The sequence below is a fragment of the Xenopus laevis genome, chromosome 3S, assembly GCF_017654675.1.
Source record: "Xenopus laevis strain J_2021 chromosome 3S, Xenopus_laevis_v10.1, whole genome shotgun sequence".
In the NCBI taxonomy this organism is placed as follows: Eukaryota; Metazoa; Chordata; class Amphibia; order Anura; family Pipidae; genus Xenopus; species Xenopus laevis.
The window spans coordinates 63,882,951-63,900,097 of NC_054376.1; positions in this window are offsets into that span (position 1 = coordinate 63,882,951).

Here is a 17,147-nt window from a genome sequence, read left to right on the forward strand (position 1 = left end):
ATCTATTGTACATAATATATGGGTGAGACAACAAAAAGAAAGTGTAAAATCAGGGGATGTAAAATTGAGGTTTCACTGTACTGGTATAATGACCGTGAAGGTTTGACTTCCAGAAACCCTGAAAGAATCTTCAACATAGATGAGACTAGACAAGCTGCAGTTGATTATTTTTAATGGAAAAATGAAATCGCATTAGTGGAGTCATCAGGACAATGGTGTGCCAAGAATGGTTCCCTTTGATCAATAATTTGCAGCTAGATCTTCAGCAAGAGCTTTTACAGCAGCCTTTCCAGTTTTGAGACATAACCCTTTGCCATTTATTAAATATGTAAACATACAACAAAGTCAATCATAACGATTCATATATTGATAAGTGCCTGAAATATGATTCTCGATATTTATATTTGTCATTTGTCTTTTTTTTAAAGATAATTATTTTTAAAATAATTAATAAATAAATTAATGTTAGCCCGCCTGTTGTAAGGCCTCCAATGATTGTTTTGGCTAATTTTTAAAGAATTTCTTTACCTGGTTTCTGCATAGAGGGCTAGATTAACTTAAAAGTTGAAAATAGAGAAATATACATGCATTATATAGAGGGAACATGCCACATGCTCTCAAAATCTATGCTTGAAAAAAGGCAAAAAACATATATTTACTTCCAAAGGCCTATTTAATAAAGGTCAAAATTTTGCTGTTTCAGAGGTTTTTGAAGCCAGGACTAAATTGTATTTGTCTAAAACCCCAAATGCTATGAAAGTTAGTAAAAGATCCAAATTTAAAAAATGATATAAAAAAAACCGCAGAATGATGCACTAAAAATACATGTTTTTGGACAATTACTAGAGAAAAAAAAAATCATAAACTACCAAAATCCTGAAAGGCTAAAAAAAGTCCAATAGTATCTGCACAGCTTTCATTGACGTCTATGGGACTTTAAATAAATCTCCTTGAATGAGGGGGGTATCTATGCTGCCAGTATATATTGGGCAGTAGACTGCCACAGACTTGCCCCAGTTCCCAGGGCAACTTTAAACAGCCATTTAACAAGAATGATGTCCCATGACACATAAATAAAAAAAAGTCAAAATGTATTTACCTTATGCATTTCGTACCCTCCAATACCCAATCATAGGCATTTATGCCAGTATCCCATTAATCACAACATTCCATTTTCACTTAAAACCAATCAGTGAGATTAGCCCAACCTCTTCATTTAGGCCATACATTTACAGGGTACTGATGCCATTCCCTATGTCCTGTATAGACAATAATGGCTTTTATATAACTTCAAGTCATTATATCATGTACAACATATAACAGATTAACAAATAATACAGTCAAAACAATCCACCCACACAGTGCTATTTTATTACAGTCAACATTATATATATATATGTATATATATATATATATATATATATATATATATATATATATATATATATATATATATATATATATATATATATATAAAAAGTAGACATCTTAATGTTAGTAAATTGGCCATCTAGTGATAGTGATACAATGGTACAGCATTGTGTAAAAGGAATAGGTTAGAGGTGCACTTAAAGGTTCTGTTTACATTGAAATATTTACAGTATGTACATGTTGCCTTGAGACCAGTATGAAGTCATTGCACGCTTCATCATTAAACACTGTTAATCACACTCTGTTCTCTAGACCTAGAAAGTGTTGAACCCCAGTTATTTCTACTAATGAATATCAATAATGTTTAGATTAAAAAATACAAAAGGAGACAGGAAAAAGATGAGGCAGCATAGGCCAGGCTCACAGTGTGATACTTCTAGTCCTATTAATAAACTGGTTATCATCCCTATGGTTTTAATATGAAGTTGGATGTCAGCCGTTTGCATTGCATTTAAAGAATTTGAGTACATGTTTAGAAATTGAATCTATATATATTTTACCTTTATAAAAAGCAACATAGAAACAACAATGTGCTAATTAAGAGATCACAACCCTCTTGGCATTTAGAAAATTCCATGCAGACAATTTAAATGTATTATTAAAAAAGTAATAAGTAGTTTTATAGAAAATCTCGTAGAGTTCTGCACATTCCCTAATACAATAAAAACTAATTGGCAATTCTATGAATAGGACATTAAAATTAGACAGAACCAATCTGTTAAATTATACTAAAAAAGGGAAAAGGGAAGGAGTTGAAATTCCCTTTATTACTGAATATAAAGCTTTAGTACAAAATATTGGCCCATTATCAAGCACTGAACTGTATGCAAAGCCAGAATTAATATTTGAAACATTATCCTATAAGAGCAGGACAGGCAGTATTGAGGATATTGAACATATGCATACATACAGCAAAAGGTTTGTATGGTCCATGATCCTGAGCAGGCACATAAATGTATGCTCAAGCTCAAGACATTCTTCAATCAAAGGCTGTGTTAGATTCAGGTTAGCAGGGATTATAAACACGGCACTGTTTTAGTACACAAACAGAAGTCAAAGGACACCTTTAACAGTTTTATGCAGTTTGGTTTGCATTTATTATAAACAAAATGAACAGTTTCAGCACACTTGCTTCAACATAGGAATAGCAGTCCCACTTTAACACCCAGAATGGTCTCCGCTGTTGCAGAGAGCACTATTGTTCTCAATGCACCATGCTGCCCCACTTTGACCAACAACGACGGTGATTTTTAAGCACGGAGCAGGAGAAGGAGGGTGGCCTCTGGGCCCTAGAGTTGCCCCTGTAGGTGATATTTCACAAAAGTGCAGATCAGCATGGAAAACACAGTATACTTCCCAGCTACTCACACACTCCCTCTCATTAGGGAAAATTAGCCCACTTCAGTGCAAGAGAACCTGGGCTGGCTACATGGCCCTGAACCATTCTGACAGAAATCCTGAATCATTGCCCAGAAGTAGAGAACTAATTGTGTAGAAGCAGAGACTAGAGAGATACCCTTTGGGTTCCACTTAGGATCAGACCTGAAAGCTGGGAGTGGCTTTGTACAAGCTGCTTTGTTCTCTATGCATGCCCTGCGGGGATATATACTGACCAATGGTACTGTGAGTATATGCCTATCCCCACATGTTCTGTATTCCTGCTTTATTCTCATAAACACCTATGTGGACTTTGTTCAAGAAATAAGTTATATGGTTTGGTCCTGAGTGAGTCTTATCCGAGCAATTATATAGTAAAGTTCATAGCTCAGGGGAAAGATATAGATCAAATTTACTATAGCCTTACACTTAGAAACAAAGTGTTCAAACAAATGTGAACACTTTTCTTCTTTTAGAACACCAAGGTTTCTTATTTTCCAGACTAGATCTGGATTAAACTTAGGGCAATAATGTGACATGATGTGACATGAGAATGTTTTAGAACTAACTATACAATAAGGGCCACTACCAGAGTTGAGGTCACACAAAAATGAATGCAGTCATTGTGCACATTAACGCCATTCATTAAAGGTGCTTGTGTCTAAGGATGCCACTTTGCACTTCCCAATAGCTGCAGCCAGCACCAGTGAATCTTTTCTGCCTCCTGTTCTCATTCACATGCAAGTACGACTGTTGAAACAGGGGAACCCTGAAGCTACTGCCATCTTTATAGGGACCCAGTCTCAACAAAATTATGTGTTTTACCTCATCAGGCCCAATTGGAATTGTTGGGAAAACTGCATTGTGGGTAAAATATATGGTACATTTTATCCAAAATTGCACACTGCACTTGTGTTCAAATGTGAACCCTACTTAATTAATGCTAAAATTCTTCCAACATGCTAGCGATTCCAGAAGAGTTAAGTACTGTGTGAATTTCTTCTTCACAACGGGTTAGATATGTGGTATAAAGTGCTGATAGCCAGATTTAAACCTTAGACAATCACAGCTTGCAAATGTTTATGTTACAAAATATTCTATTTTCAGTTCTTAATTCAATAGAAAGGAACAAATAACTGTAGATAAATTACTATTAGTCACTGCTAAATAATGTCAAATGATGTCAGGAGCCCCTGAGTGTACAGTGGCCTATGACTTCATATTGCGTTTATGTCTTATTAATCCAGGTCCACCTATTTAATAGTAGTGAATTGACAAGGAAAAGGACATTATGATCCACTGTGTGCAAAAACACATAGCAATGTACAGCATTACTTGTATCAAAATGAATGACTGTCAAAACAGATGCCGACTTGATGCTCTTGGTTTGAATATTATCCTTCACTCATAATGGTCTTAGGCAGATTACCTTATCTCCCGGTGTGCCTAATGTACCTTAAAATGGTTGCCTTGGCTGCTGTAAATCACTTTAATGTCTTGATAGAAATGTCCTACATCAAACATTTTAAATAGTGAGGCTCACTTGCAAATGGAGTGCATAGGCAATTATCACCATTATTTTCCACAGCATGTCATAGAGATAACATAGCAATAGCATGCCTGGCAGTGGCTGCTCTCTTTATTGTGACTCCTATTGTGTTGTGATACCAGTATATGTGCTTGAAACCCTAACAGACTAGATTACAAATCTGGCCTGTGCCTTTTTCTTGATTACAAGGATACATCTATTCCTTCTTCCTAATTTCTTGGACAATTTAGGGCCTTGTGCACTTACAGTTATACATACTGTACATATATAGCTTGCATTTTTTCTAAAGAAAAAAACAGATGGGTATGCATGGTTCATTGCTTTTTTTTATTACTGGTGGTTCTACATGCTGTTATCAATAAAAGGCACAACGAACACTAGCATTGCAGTAGTAATAATAGCAAAATATATTGGCCTTAATGTGGAATGTCCTCAAGGTCTAAAGAGTTAAGCCAGCATTGCCAAACCTGGTCAAATTTATCGTGTATACCCCTTTGTATGTATACCAAGCGTGCCACGGTGAGATACTATAGCACACACCAGTAGTAGGAGGGTGACCTAAAAGCCATTTAAGAGCAATACATTTCTGTGCTAAAAACATGAGATTTAGTAAGGAGTGTTACCACCCCAAGCAAACATGTTTTAGGGGATACTTGAGCTGGGGCTGTGGTGGCCACAGATAACAATTTGCAGACCTTACCCTAGAATTGGGCAACTACAGGACAATTTCACATAAGATGTTATAAATTCACACCTGGTGATTGGCATTTAGGACAGTTATCATGAGACCACGTTTGCTTTACACATACGAGCAGGGGTAATATAGGCCTGGTGTAGGATGAGTATCTTTTTTTAGAATTAAATGATACAAGGCTAGGGGCTTCTTCCCAGTTTTCATCAACTAAATATGGGATACAGAGTTCCCGTTTGTTTCTAAAGTTACCCACATTGTGTTTTTTAGCAGAGTGGAGTAAAATCAATGAGAGAGGGTGTGTTCTACATATATTTGCTAAATAGTCCAGTAGGTTCTCCAATGGCGACTTGCACTGCACACTGCAAAAATTTCTACTCTGATTTATTGTTTCTCAAGTGCGGGAAGGTACTAAATTGTGTGTTTAGTTTCTATGCCCTCTACAATTTATTGTGTACAGCGATATAGATTTTGTGATTGCATATGAGTGCACAGCTTACAGAAAAGATTGCACTGCCTTTCTGCAAAGTTCATTCTGATTGGTTTAAAAATGATTTGTAATAGGATCCACACTCCTCGCATTGACTTGTATAGCACCCCAACAACTTTTACTTAGCATCAAAGGCTTTTGTGTTTTTACTTGATAAATCTCAAATTTTTAGAGCTTTTTTAAAAATGGAGAAAACCCATATTTTTTGTGATTCGTGAAAAATTTGAAATTCGAATGTTAGTAAATGGGCCCTTAATTTTTTCCCCCATTTTTATTAGTTACCAACATAAACTAAAACACTGATGATCAAATATAAAAAAGAAGATCTGGGCTTTTACTTATTCTAAAATGTATTTTGAATAGGTCAATGTGTTTGAGGACTGATTTATTAAGCATATTTTTACCACAGCTATCACTTGGCAGACTGATCCTTTTACTGTTCATAAATTGTGCCAGCATGGAGAATAATTGTCCAAATCCCGCATGCACAGTAATGCTGTCCATAGAAAAGAATGTTGATACATTTGATAAATGTGTAAATTAGCTATAATGTAAATTTCAAACTGCGGGACAGGGCTGGAACTAGGGGTAAGTAGAAGAGGCACGTGTCTAGGGTGCAAATGTAAAGGACTGCCAAGGACATACCTCTTCTCTCTTGCTGTCCCTAGTTTCTAGCTCCTGTATAGATCGGCCATATAGAACTCCTGCCTGTCCCTTCTGCCGCATGTTACCAGGGACTCACACATGATGGGGAGAGTTGATAAGAGTGCTATGTCTTGGGCACACAAGTGTCTAGAGGCATGCTATATTTGGGAATAGAAAAAATAAACGAGAAATGGAGAGGTGGGGATATTGTAAAGGACACCCTATGCGAGAAAGTAAATGGATTAATCTATTAGAAACACTAGCACCCAAAGGACTTAATATAGATTTTAACCTTAGAGCATTCTTATAAATTTGAATAGAAGGGCTGAGAATTAGGATTAACCGAGATAAAAGTTAGGTTGTTCCCTGGAATTTCGATAATCATGTTGTAAATAATCTATCATATTGTATAATATATGTATATAACCCCACAAATTGATGGAAATTGAGTGAAAGAGAAATGATTCACGAAAAAGCCTAAAAAGATTGATTTTAATTTTTGGATAATTTATTGAAATGGAACAAGTTAAATAATTTTAAAAAGATATGGTTAAATTCATAGTGAAAGAAAAAAATTCTCATCTGAAACAATGCTCTAATTTCCATCAAAAAAGTGCGGTTTAAGAAAAAGGACTATCTACAAATTCATGGAAAGGTGTAATTCAAAACAATGTGGAGCAATTGGAAAATCAGTAGCACAAAGATGGGAGGGTTGCCATGGATAAGAAGCATGTCTACGGAACTAGGAATGTCGGACGCATCGCCATGGCAACGAACCCACTTAAGAGAAGCACAACTTCTGTATGTCAGCCTGTCTGAAATTGGACAGGCTGACATACAATGCTTGAAACCTTGCTTTATTTCTACAATGGAGGATAGTGTTTGCAGATCAAGAGCAATCCATTTTGATGGGCAAAGAGTAATTTTAAACGTTTGTGAGTACCCATCAAAACCACAGCTGGTGATTTGATACTACCATGTATGTGAGCCGCATGAACGTGTTGGGTATGTAAACGCTGTATAATTGAGAGTTTGGAAAGTGGGCTAAATAAGACCAAAAAGGAGATGTAAATATACTACACCAGGAGTGCCCCTTCTTTACTAATGCGAGGTCTACTTTAAGTGATGTTGTTCCATTATGATCTACATCCATAAAAGCATTGTTAGCATTCTGTTCCTTGGAAAACATTATTTAAATATTGATTACATTTATATTGCTATATTTAACAAACAACTTCTTTTTATGTAACCTTAATATAATAAATATCTGAATGAAAAGCATGAAATAGGAGGGTGATTTAGTCAAGCTGCAGTGTCTTGAGATCTACTGATCACCAACTAAAGGTCTACTGATAGATCCTGATCTACGTTTTGGGCACCCCTGTACTACACTATATATTACCATTTGCTGTACTGCTGTAGTGCTGACCCTGCTTTAATTAAGGGAATGTTTGACACATGTGTCTTGGCCAGCCCTGCTGCTGGGCATTCTTCACGATTTATCAGTTTGACATTTCATACATCAACCTTTGTGTTTTAGGCTACCTTAAAGACAACACAGTGGCTCAGCAGGTAGCATTTCTGCCATGAAGTGCTGGGGTCCTAAATTCAGTCCCAGAGAACTGTCTGAAAATAGTTAGTATGTTCTCCCTGTGTGTGATTGTAAAGATGTAGAGTAATAGTTTTCAGGAGGAGATGTAATAGGGTAAAATGTTTTATATAAACGTTTAAGTAATAGTTAACATATTTTCATGTTTGCCACAAGGGGGAGCTAGAGAATAACAGTTGTGAGGGAAAAGCTCCAGTGGGTGGAGAATAGCAAATTATAAAAGTGAAAGTTTCTGGAAGTGAGATCAGAAATGCGTTATGGGTAGGAAGATGAGAAGTGGGCTCTGCAGCAGTAGAGTCATCTCCTGAAAAGTTACTGAGCCTAGATAGCGTGAGGCCTAGTGGTGTAAAAGTATGCTCTAGGAAGTGTAAGAGAGCAAGGTAACTAGCATGGGTAGCTATGGCCCCAACTAGGAGTGAGTGGGCATGTGTTGCTGCTTAATTGAATGATGTGACAATAGATAGAACATGATTGTACTACAACTCTCTGCATTGTGTGTTTCATTGAAGTTTTCCCCCACACAAAAGGTTGGTGGTAGATTAAGGGTTAACACGGGTATGGCGCAGGAGATATTTTCCCCCATTATATTTGGCGTGGTCAGCAGGATCTAAAGCATTGCCAGCTACAGAGGAGTGAATAGCCCTATAGGCCATAGAAACTGGGTTTGGGCACAGTGAGAGGAGCCAGGACAAGTGTGTCTGGAGTCCCCCATGGTGCCAAAGGTCAGGCCTGGCAGAAGTGTACAGTAGTATGGGCAGACTGCCCCTAATGGTGCTGCCCCTGGGAGCGGAGGGGCAGGTCCAGAAGAAAGTCTTCTGGCGGACGAGGACAAGTTAGTCAGGGGTGGATGCTCCCCCGTGAATGCTGACAACGTGGTTGGAGGTCAAGTAACGTACACAAGCCAAGATGCTGGGACCAACAGATCCAACAGTGGCTGGTGCATGAGCAGTGTGAGCAGAGTGGCAGCTGTGTCAGCCATTACAGGCAAATACTACCCGCAACATGGGTGTTCACTATCTGTGGACTGGAGTGTTTGCATAGAACCCGGTGGATAGTGATGGGCAAATAAATTCGCCTGGTGCAAATTTGAGGTGAATTTCTGCCTTTCGCAGCCGGCAAATAAATTTGCGAATCTCCAGCGAAAATTCAAAAAAAGTAAAAAAAATGTTGGATGTGTGTCCAAAAAAGTCAATTGCGTCAAAATTGCGCGTGTCAACACTATTCAGACGCCCATTGACTTTACCGTCTGTGTCAAAATTTACACAAGCATCAAAATTTAGGCTGGCATAAATTTCCGAGTGTCATGAATTTTTCGCAAATCTTTTGCTTTTTTGCGAATTTCGTGATAATTCGTGAATTTTTCGGGGGAAACGTAACAGGAGAAAATCGTCCATCACTACTGGTGGATAATGGTATAGTGCTGATGGTACTGATATGTGGGCAGTGCGGAGCCGAGACAAGATGGGCGCTGAAAGACTTCTGCAGTAGCGATGTAAAGTGCCGGCACCCTTGTTATTTAGGCCCATTCCATACACAGTTGGTGGACGCACAAACTCCACATACTTGGGCAACTTGCATTGAGGCTCTGTGGTTGCTCGTAGCAGGGGACCTTGCAATCGTGAATTGGAGAGCCGGTTGAAGATCATGGAGCAGGACCCATTGGTCCAAGCCAAGTTTGTGTTGAGGAGGAGGCCCCATTGCAGGTAGCCATAGTCACTGTAGTGGCAGGGCAACCATCCAGTGCTGGGGCTGCGGAAGGTGGGGAGCCATTGGGGGCCTCCGCATCACAGAAGGAGAAAGCCATTGGAAAGAGGGCGCCATTGTAGAAGTGGCTTTACCAGGTGGCCACAAGATGGAGAAGCTGGATCCAGACTATTATGTGTCCTTCACTGACACAGTAGTAGACACAGAAGTCAAAATTGTGTTATATTTCTGGTATGCATCATACACTGTATTTTGTACATTTCGTTATGCTACACTGTGTAAGTAACTAAGAATGTGTTAGAGGTGTGTTGAGAGGTTGAGAGTTTGAGAGCGAATCAGAATCAGGTTTCTGGAAGTGAGATCAGAGATGCATTATGGGAAGGAAGGTGAACAGTGGGCTGCAGCAGTAGAGTCATCTCTTGGAAGAATTACTGTGCCTAGGTAGTGTGAGGCCTAGTGGTGTAACAGTACTCTCTAGGAAGTGTAAGAGATCAAGGTTACTAGCATAGGCAGCTATGGCCCCAACTAGGAGTGACTGGGCATAGTGTTCCCAGTTGGAATCCCACAAGCCAGGGCATAAGAGGACAGGCTGATCTGGATTGGGCCAGCCAGGACACAAGAGGGGTGGCTGTGAGTGTAAGTCCTCCTTGGCAGTGTGCAGTTACAGGAAGTGTTAAATGTGTAAAGCCAGAAGACTGAGCCCTATGAATGTGCTGCTGCTTAATTGAAGGCTGTTATAAGAAAGAGAATGTAATTGAACTACAACTCTCTGCATTGTATTTTTAACTTGAGGTTCCCCCACAGGGTCGTGGTACATCAAGAGTTAACACAGGTAAGGCACAGGAGATATTTGCCCACGTTACATGTGTGTGCGTGCTACTCCAGAAACATAAAGGCAGGTTAACTGACTCCCTGAATACGATATAAATAACTAAAAAATTAAAAATTAAAGAAGCAAAAAAGAAACTAGATGTGAATGGGATCACCTAACGCACAGGTTTTATGTTAGGACCTGCTCTATTCATTTCAAGTCCCTTGGGTGATAATTGTCAGCAGAATTGAGAACTATAGTATTTTGTACATCTATGACAATTAGTGATGGGCCAATTAGTCCCATTCCGCTTTGCCACAAATTTTGCGAATTTCCAGCGAAATTCGCGAAACGGGCGAAAAATTTAAACAGCAATTTTTATGCCGGCAACAATTCAACGCCGTCAAAATGGTCTCTGGTGTCAAAATGGGCACTGGTGGCAAAATGCAGAAATTCGCAGCGAATTCGCACCTGGCGAATAAATTCGCCCATCACTAATGACAATCAGGTAATAGAGAAGTTTGGATTTATATTGTGGAATCCCTTGAGAAAGCACATGTAATTGGGAGTGTCGTGTATGATGTTTCAGTTCAGCATCTTCAGTGCAAAGTTTTTCTGCAATATGCAGTCCTTTGGGGTTTTAAAAAGTAATAACAGCTTAAAATGAACAAATGCATTTGCTGTAGTACTACAACAAGTACTATTTTTTTTTAATCATATTGATTGTTCAGAAGATAACTTAAAGCCCTAAACTGCTGAAGTGCAGAGATGGAATAAAACTAAGCTCTGGCCATAAATTTGCTGCTCTGCCTGCACAACCAGGAACAAAACAATATTGTGTATTTGCAGCATCTGTACAAAACAGACACCAGCCATGCATAAAATCCAGAGCTTGACAGCACTCTCATCAGTGGTCTGCTTACGTTTACACCATATTACAGAATGCAGAAAGCCTTGCTTGTACAGATCACTCGGTATGGTGCTTTTATAATAATGATCACACAGTATGGGAGTGAAGCCCCAGGAGAGTATTAAATTATATTTACTTCACTCTTATCTCTGCCTTTTAGGAAGTAGCTGCAGCAATTGCTGACACAGTTTAAAAGACTAATGAATACCTTTTTTGGCACGCTTCAAAGCTGGAGATATGAGGCAGCATTAACCCCTTCACTGCCAAGCTAAAAGAAGAAATTTTAAACAGAACTTATGTAAAGAGTCGAAAAAAAACAACTATTAGAGCTAGATGTCTTGATCATTGAGTTATAAGAAGCTGAAGGTGTAGCTTGCATCAGACATAATACAACAAGCATGTCATAAATGCTATCAACAACCCCCCCCCAAAAAAAAGATTCTTTCTCTATGTAATTTTGACCTGAGATGGCTGCCTACACACAAATATTATAGCTAAAACAAAATAAAACAAATACATTTGTTGGTTCAGGAATAACATTTTGTAGGGACCCCTACTGGGTAATCTGCCCTGCAGCTTTAAGGCCCCCACCTTTTTTCTTAGAGTGATCTGCCAGGAGAGAATGACACTCCCCTGCTACACTGCTATATAGTGTGAGTAGGGAGTGGCCACTTCCTCTTTGGCCTGTGGATGGTGATCCAGCTGGGTGTGCTCAGGGGAGCCTGGGCACAGCTAGGCCCAGAAAGGCCCATGTGCTTTGGAAGAAGAAGTCGGGGACCAGGTAACCCCGTGAATGAGGAATAGTTGCACTAGGGCAGACTTGTTATAGTCTCTCTAGGAGAGAAAGGCAGAGAGGTGAGAGAGAAAGAGCAGCTGAAGCTCCAACAAGGATTTGCAGTAAGGGAGTAGCTTCCCAGAGGCTTTATGTGTTGCCTCCAGTCAGGGACCTCAGTGAAGAGGGACTGTAGGGTAGAAGCTGCTTTCCTGACAACTTCCAGGAGGGAATGTGTGTGAATACTGCAAATGCCTAATGGAGACCTTTCCTCTGTGAGAAATGCCTAATGCCTGCAGCTCTGTGTGAGATATGTGCTATTGCCTCAGCTCCTGTGTGAGTACTAAACCTGTGGTCACTTGCCTTGTGCATAGTTAATAAACCGTTTTCTGTTTTACTGCAAGAACCTCCTGGCGCCCATCTTTTGTTGTATGCACAGTAGCCTGGGGGGATGTAGTTGCACTACACCATAGAGGGAACACTTCCACATGGCGAAGGCCCTGACCCTGTTGTGTGAAGTCGCGTGTAACCCATGCTTCTACTGCTAGCTGGACAGTTTAACTATTTGTGTGCTATGCAGCCCAAATAGGTGTTACATTTGGCTGCCCAACGTGGGGCTCGATTCCCTAAAACCAGGCTGTGCATTGTTTTGTTCGAATAGTACGAATGGATGTACGAATTTGCCGGAGTGTACGAATGGATCGTACGAATTTTTCGAAGTGGATAAACGGAACGTACGAATTCTTCGAATCGTATGGATTTCCTTCGAAGTATTTGGCCGTGGGTTCGGGCTTGGAGGTTCGCCCCGAATTTCACGAAGGCCTGCGGATGTCAGTTGGATGGGAGGAAGATGGATGTCCCGGATGGAGCCATTTCCTGCTCATGTGTGATCCCGGATCATGGATCTGGAAGAGGAGAACCTGGAGGATGGATTCTTCTGATGTTTGCTACAGCTCTTCTATGGACTCCTGCAGAGTGAGATGCCTAGAGTGCTGCTTGCTTGTTTTTTGTGGCTGGAAGGACTGCTGGACTAAGTGGGTTCTAATTCAGGACTATTGATCCCCACCACCATTTCTTCTGCCTTCACCTACTCGCTGAGTAGTGTTTCTGCACCCAAGGACTGGCCTGTGTGGACCCTTGGGAGGGGGAGAAGTATTTTTGCTGATGTGTAATAAAGTTGACCAACTGCAACTGTTTATTATGCAATTGAAAATGTTTGATACAGTATTGTGCATGCTGTGTTTCCTTTACAGTGACCATTGTTACCAGGTATGCCTTAGGAGAGGATACCAGAAGTGGATGTGATGGTACTGTAAGTTGATATATGTTGGGGATGTTTAAACCATTGTCGGGACGAAATGGGTTTTTCCCCCGGGTGTATGTAGGGACCCCTACTGGGTAATCTGCCCTGCAGCTTTAAGGCCCCCACCTTTTTTCTTAGAGTGATCTGCCAGGAGAGAATGACACTCCCCTGCTACACTGCTATATAGTGTGAGTAGGGAGTGGCCACTTCCTCTTTGGCCTGTGGATGGTGATCCAGCTGGGTGTGCTCAGGGGAGCCTGGGCACAGCTAGGCCCAGAAAGGCCCATGTGCTTTGGAAGAAGAAGTCGGGGACCAGGTAACCCCGTGAATGAGGAATAGTTGCACTAGGGCAGACTTGTTATAGTCTCTCTAGGAGAGAAAGGCAGAGAGGTGAGAGAGAAAGAGCAGCTGAAGCTCCAACAAGGATTTGCAGTAAGGGAGTAGCTTCCCAGAGGCTTTATGTGTTGCCTCCAGTCAGGGACCTCAGTGAAGAGGGACTGTAGGGTAGAAGCTGCTTTCCTGACAACTTCCAGGAGGGAATGTGTGTGAATACTGCAAATGCCTAATGGAGACCTTTCCTCTGTGAGAAATGCCTAATGCCTGCAGCTCTGTGTGAGATATGTGCTATTGTCTCAGCTCCTGTGTGAGTACTAAACCTGTGGTCACTTGCCTTGTGCATAGTTAATAAACCGTTTTCTGTTTTACTGCAAGAACCTCCTGGCGCCCATCTTTTGTTGTATGCACAGTAGCCTGGGGGGATGTAGTTGCACTACACCATAGAGGGAACACTTCCACATGGCGAAGGCCCTGACCCTGTTGTGTGAAGTCGCGTGTAACCCATGCTTCTACTGCTAGCTGGACAGTTTAACTATTTGTGTGCTATGCAGCCCAAATAGGTGTTACAATTTTATATGGTAGACTGAATTATTTGTAATGTAAACAGTGTAATTTACAAAGAGAACTACAATATAAAAATCACGACAGACTCCCCAGCCACTGCCTCGGAATGTCTCAAAATATTGTGAAATGTATCTTTCTCTCTTGTGCCACAACTAAAACTGTAATGAACTTTTTATAAACCCTTCAACAGACATTGCTTTTCAGCCTAACTTATTTTGTAAATGACATCAACATCCAGCTTCTGGCCTCCCTGCTGGTCAAATCTCCTTTCTTCAATCTGTTCTCAGCTCTGCTGTTAGAAAGTTTTCACACTACTGACTTATCAGCTTCTCCAATCTCTCTAAAGCTAGTTTCCTGGCTCCACATTAATCACCAGATTTTCTAAAGAAATCCTTATCCACACTTTCAGGACCCTGCATCCATTACTTCCCAGTTTATATTTCATCTCTGTTAAAAGTGGTCATATGGCATCTCTTAAAACCAGCCTTGTATGGCAACTAATATAAATTTGGACTAAAATTGTTCATTTAATTAAAAAAATTGTTCTTTTTTTGGAGATCCTCATAGAAGTGGACATAAACTAGCTTTCATTCCTTGAAGTATAGCATGATGTGGTTTGTCATGCATAGCTTTACTTCTAGCACTGGGAGAACTGTTCCTATGTTGACATCTTACAACATAAAGTTCAGAGTGCCATCAGCCTTCCCTGTTGCTTACACATATACCAACACATATGTCATTCTTACTTTTTGCTCTCTGTGCATCAACATAGAAACATAGACTGAACAATTGATTGAATGAAACCTAACTGCTAGTTAATCTAGAGGAGAGGAAGGTGAAAATCCCATCTGAATCCTCTCCAATTTGCCTCAGAGATGCACTACAAGATGGCAATCAGACCAGTCCCTGCATTGACTTTGTAGTAAATGCATTTTTTTTTAGTACTTGCTAAACTGCAGTCAAACCATTTCTTAAAGCTATCTCAAACTAGAAGTGAGAATTCCACAACTTCACAGCCCTTTACCAGCTGTGTTGCCCTTTTTTAGACTCTCTCTAGTTCAATAATATCTCATTTGAACACTGGAAACCCAAATCGCATGACTTTTTGTCACAAAAGAAGCAAGTAAAAAATGTTTTCCCCTTTCCACGCCTAAATTTTCGGTATTCGGCCAAATCTTTCACGAAGGATTCAGGGGTTTGGCTGAATCCAAAATAGTGGATTCGGTGCATCCCTGATTCGGATTCAGTTCGGCCTGGAAGAAGCATTCAGCCAAATCCAAATCCTGCGGAAAAATCCTGGATTCGGTGCATCCCTAGTATTTATTAAAACTCAAATTTTTCTCATTATTTAAAAAATAAAAATTAGACCTAAGTCCCAAAATTGGATGTGAGGGAAAAGTCCCGACAAAATCTTTTTTTCAAATTGTCACCTGAGAACCACAAATTTTACTGATTTTCGAACGAAAACCATTGTCAAACAGCCCAAAACCCTCAAAAATTAAGACAAAAAACATCTTCCAATTGTAAAATCTGCCATTGACTTTTACTTGACTTCGTATTTTCGGAATTCTGATTTTTAGCAACTTTGGAGCATAATAAATTGACTAGGTTTTATAAATAGGACCCTTAAAATTTGTGAATTTAGTTACAGTTTTAAAAACCACTAAAATCCGAACTTTAATAAATAAGCCTCTTAGTTTAGAGTTCTAGAGAAATAAAAAAAAAATAAGATTCAAGAAAAAAAATTTAATCCAGATTTTAGTAAATGGGCCTCTAAGTTTACAGTTATGAACTTGCGTCTTCTCTATATATCCTGCTCTTTTCAAGTTAAAAAAATCATCAGGGATTGAGCACAAAAGGAAAGAACTTATATACATGTTGCCATGATGCTCAAAAAAGATAAGGCAGGTACTGGGCACTGGGCAGGTACCAGTTAAAGGGTCTTCTGCCTAACCCTAGTTCGTTCTCCTCTGCCATTCTGCCTGTCCTCTGCCATCTCTGCCCTCACATATTTTGCTCTTGCCTCTGCCACCACGTCCCTCCATTTGATATCATGGTGCTTTTGCGCACACACAAAGGAGAGGCTTTGAGAGGTGGCTAGCCAGATTGCCTAGGATGCCCAGTCAGCTTGGCAGGCTCTGGTAATTAGAAAGAATTAAGGCTTTCAATTTGGCTTACCAGTCTAGATATCCCGGATACAGACATAAAACTGACCAGTATGAATCTGCAATGTCTCAGTGGGACTATTTGTCTCCCAAATGTTTGAGTGCTGACAAAGAAAAGAGATAAAACTGAAAGATGATGCTGCACCTGGCCTGTCTCTTACAGCACTGCAGTATGACTCCGTTGAGTCTCATTCTCAATTATCCCTAATTACTTAATAACCTTGATTGGCTGTAATCTTAGAAGCAGAAGACAGATCTGCTGGGATGGGGAAACAGATGTGCAAGAGTGTTAACCCATTCATGAAATTCATTGGTTGTTTCTGAAGTTGCCAAAAGGTGACTAGAATTAAATAAGAACTCACAGAAAATTTTGTGTTGAAGAAGATACAACAAAGATGTAGGGTAGAAATGCTGCACATAATGTCTTTGGGTTTGGTACCAGCCCAAGGCAACCACAGCCCTTTAGCAGAGAAGATCTGAGAAGATGTCCCCCAAAACTCCCCATCTTCTTTACTGCTCTGTGCTGCTGTCACTTACCGAGCTTAGGGACAGACTCACTATATAGAAAATAAAATAATAAAATATAAAAGTGACAATACAAGGCTGATTTAGATTCACATTAGACATTAGAATTATCTCATCAACTCTGTAGCGTCAGCTTCTGTGACCGGTGTAACTCATTTTCTATGCAACATCCCCTAAGCTTCATATCTCAAGAGCTGCCCAGAACACACTGAGCATGTTCAAGTCACTGACACTGACACTCCTAACAGCCAGGAAAGGGAGCTTT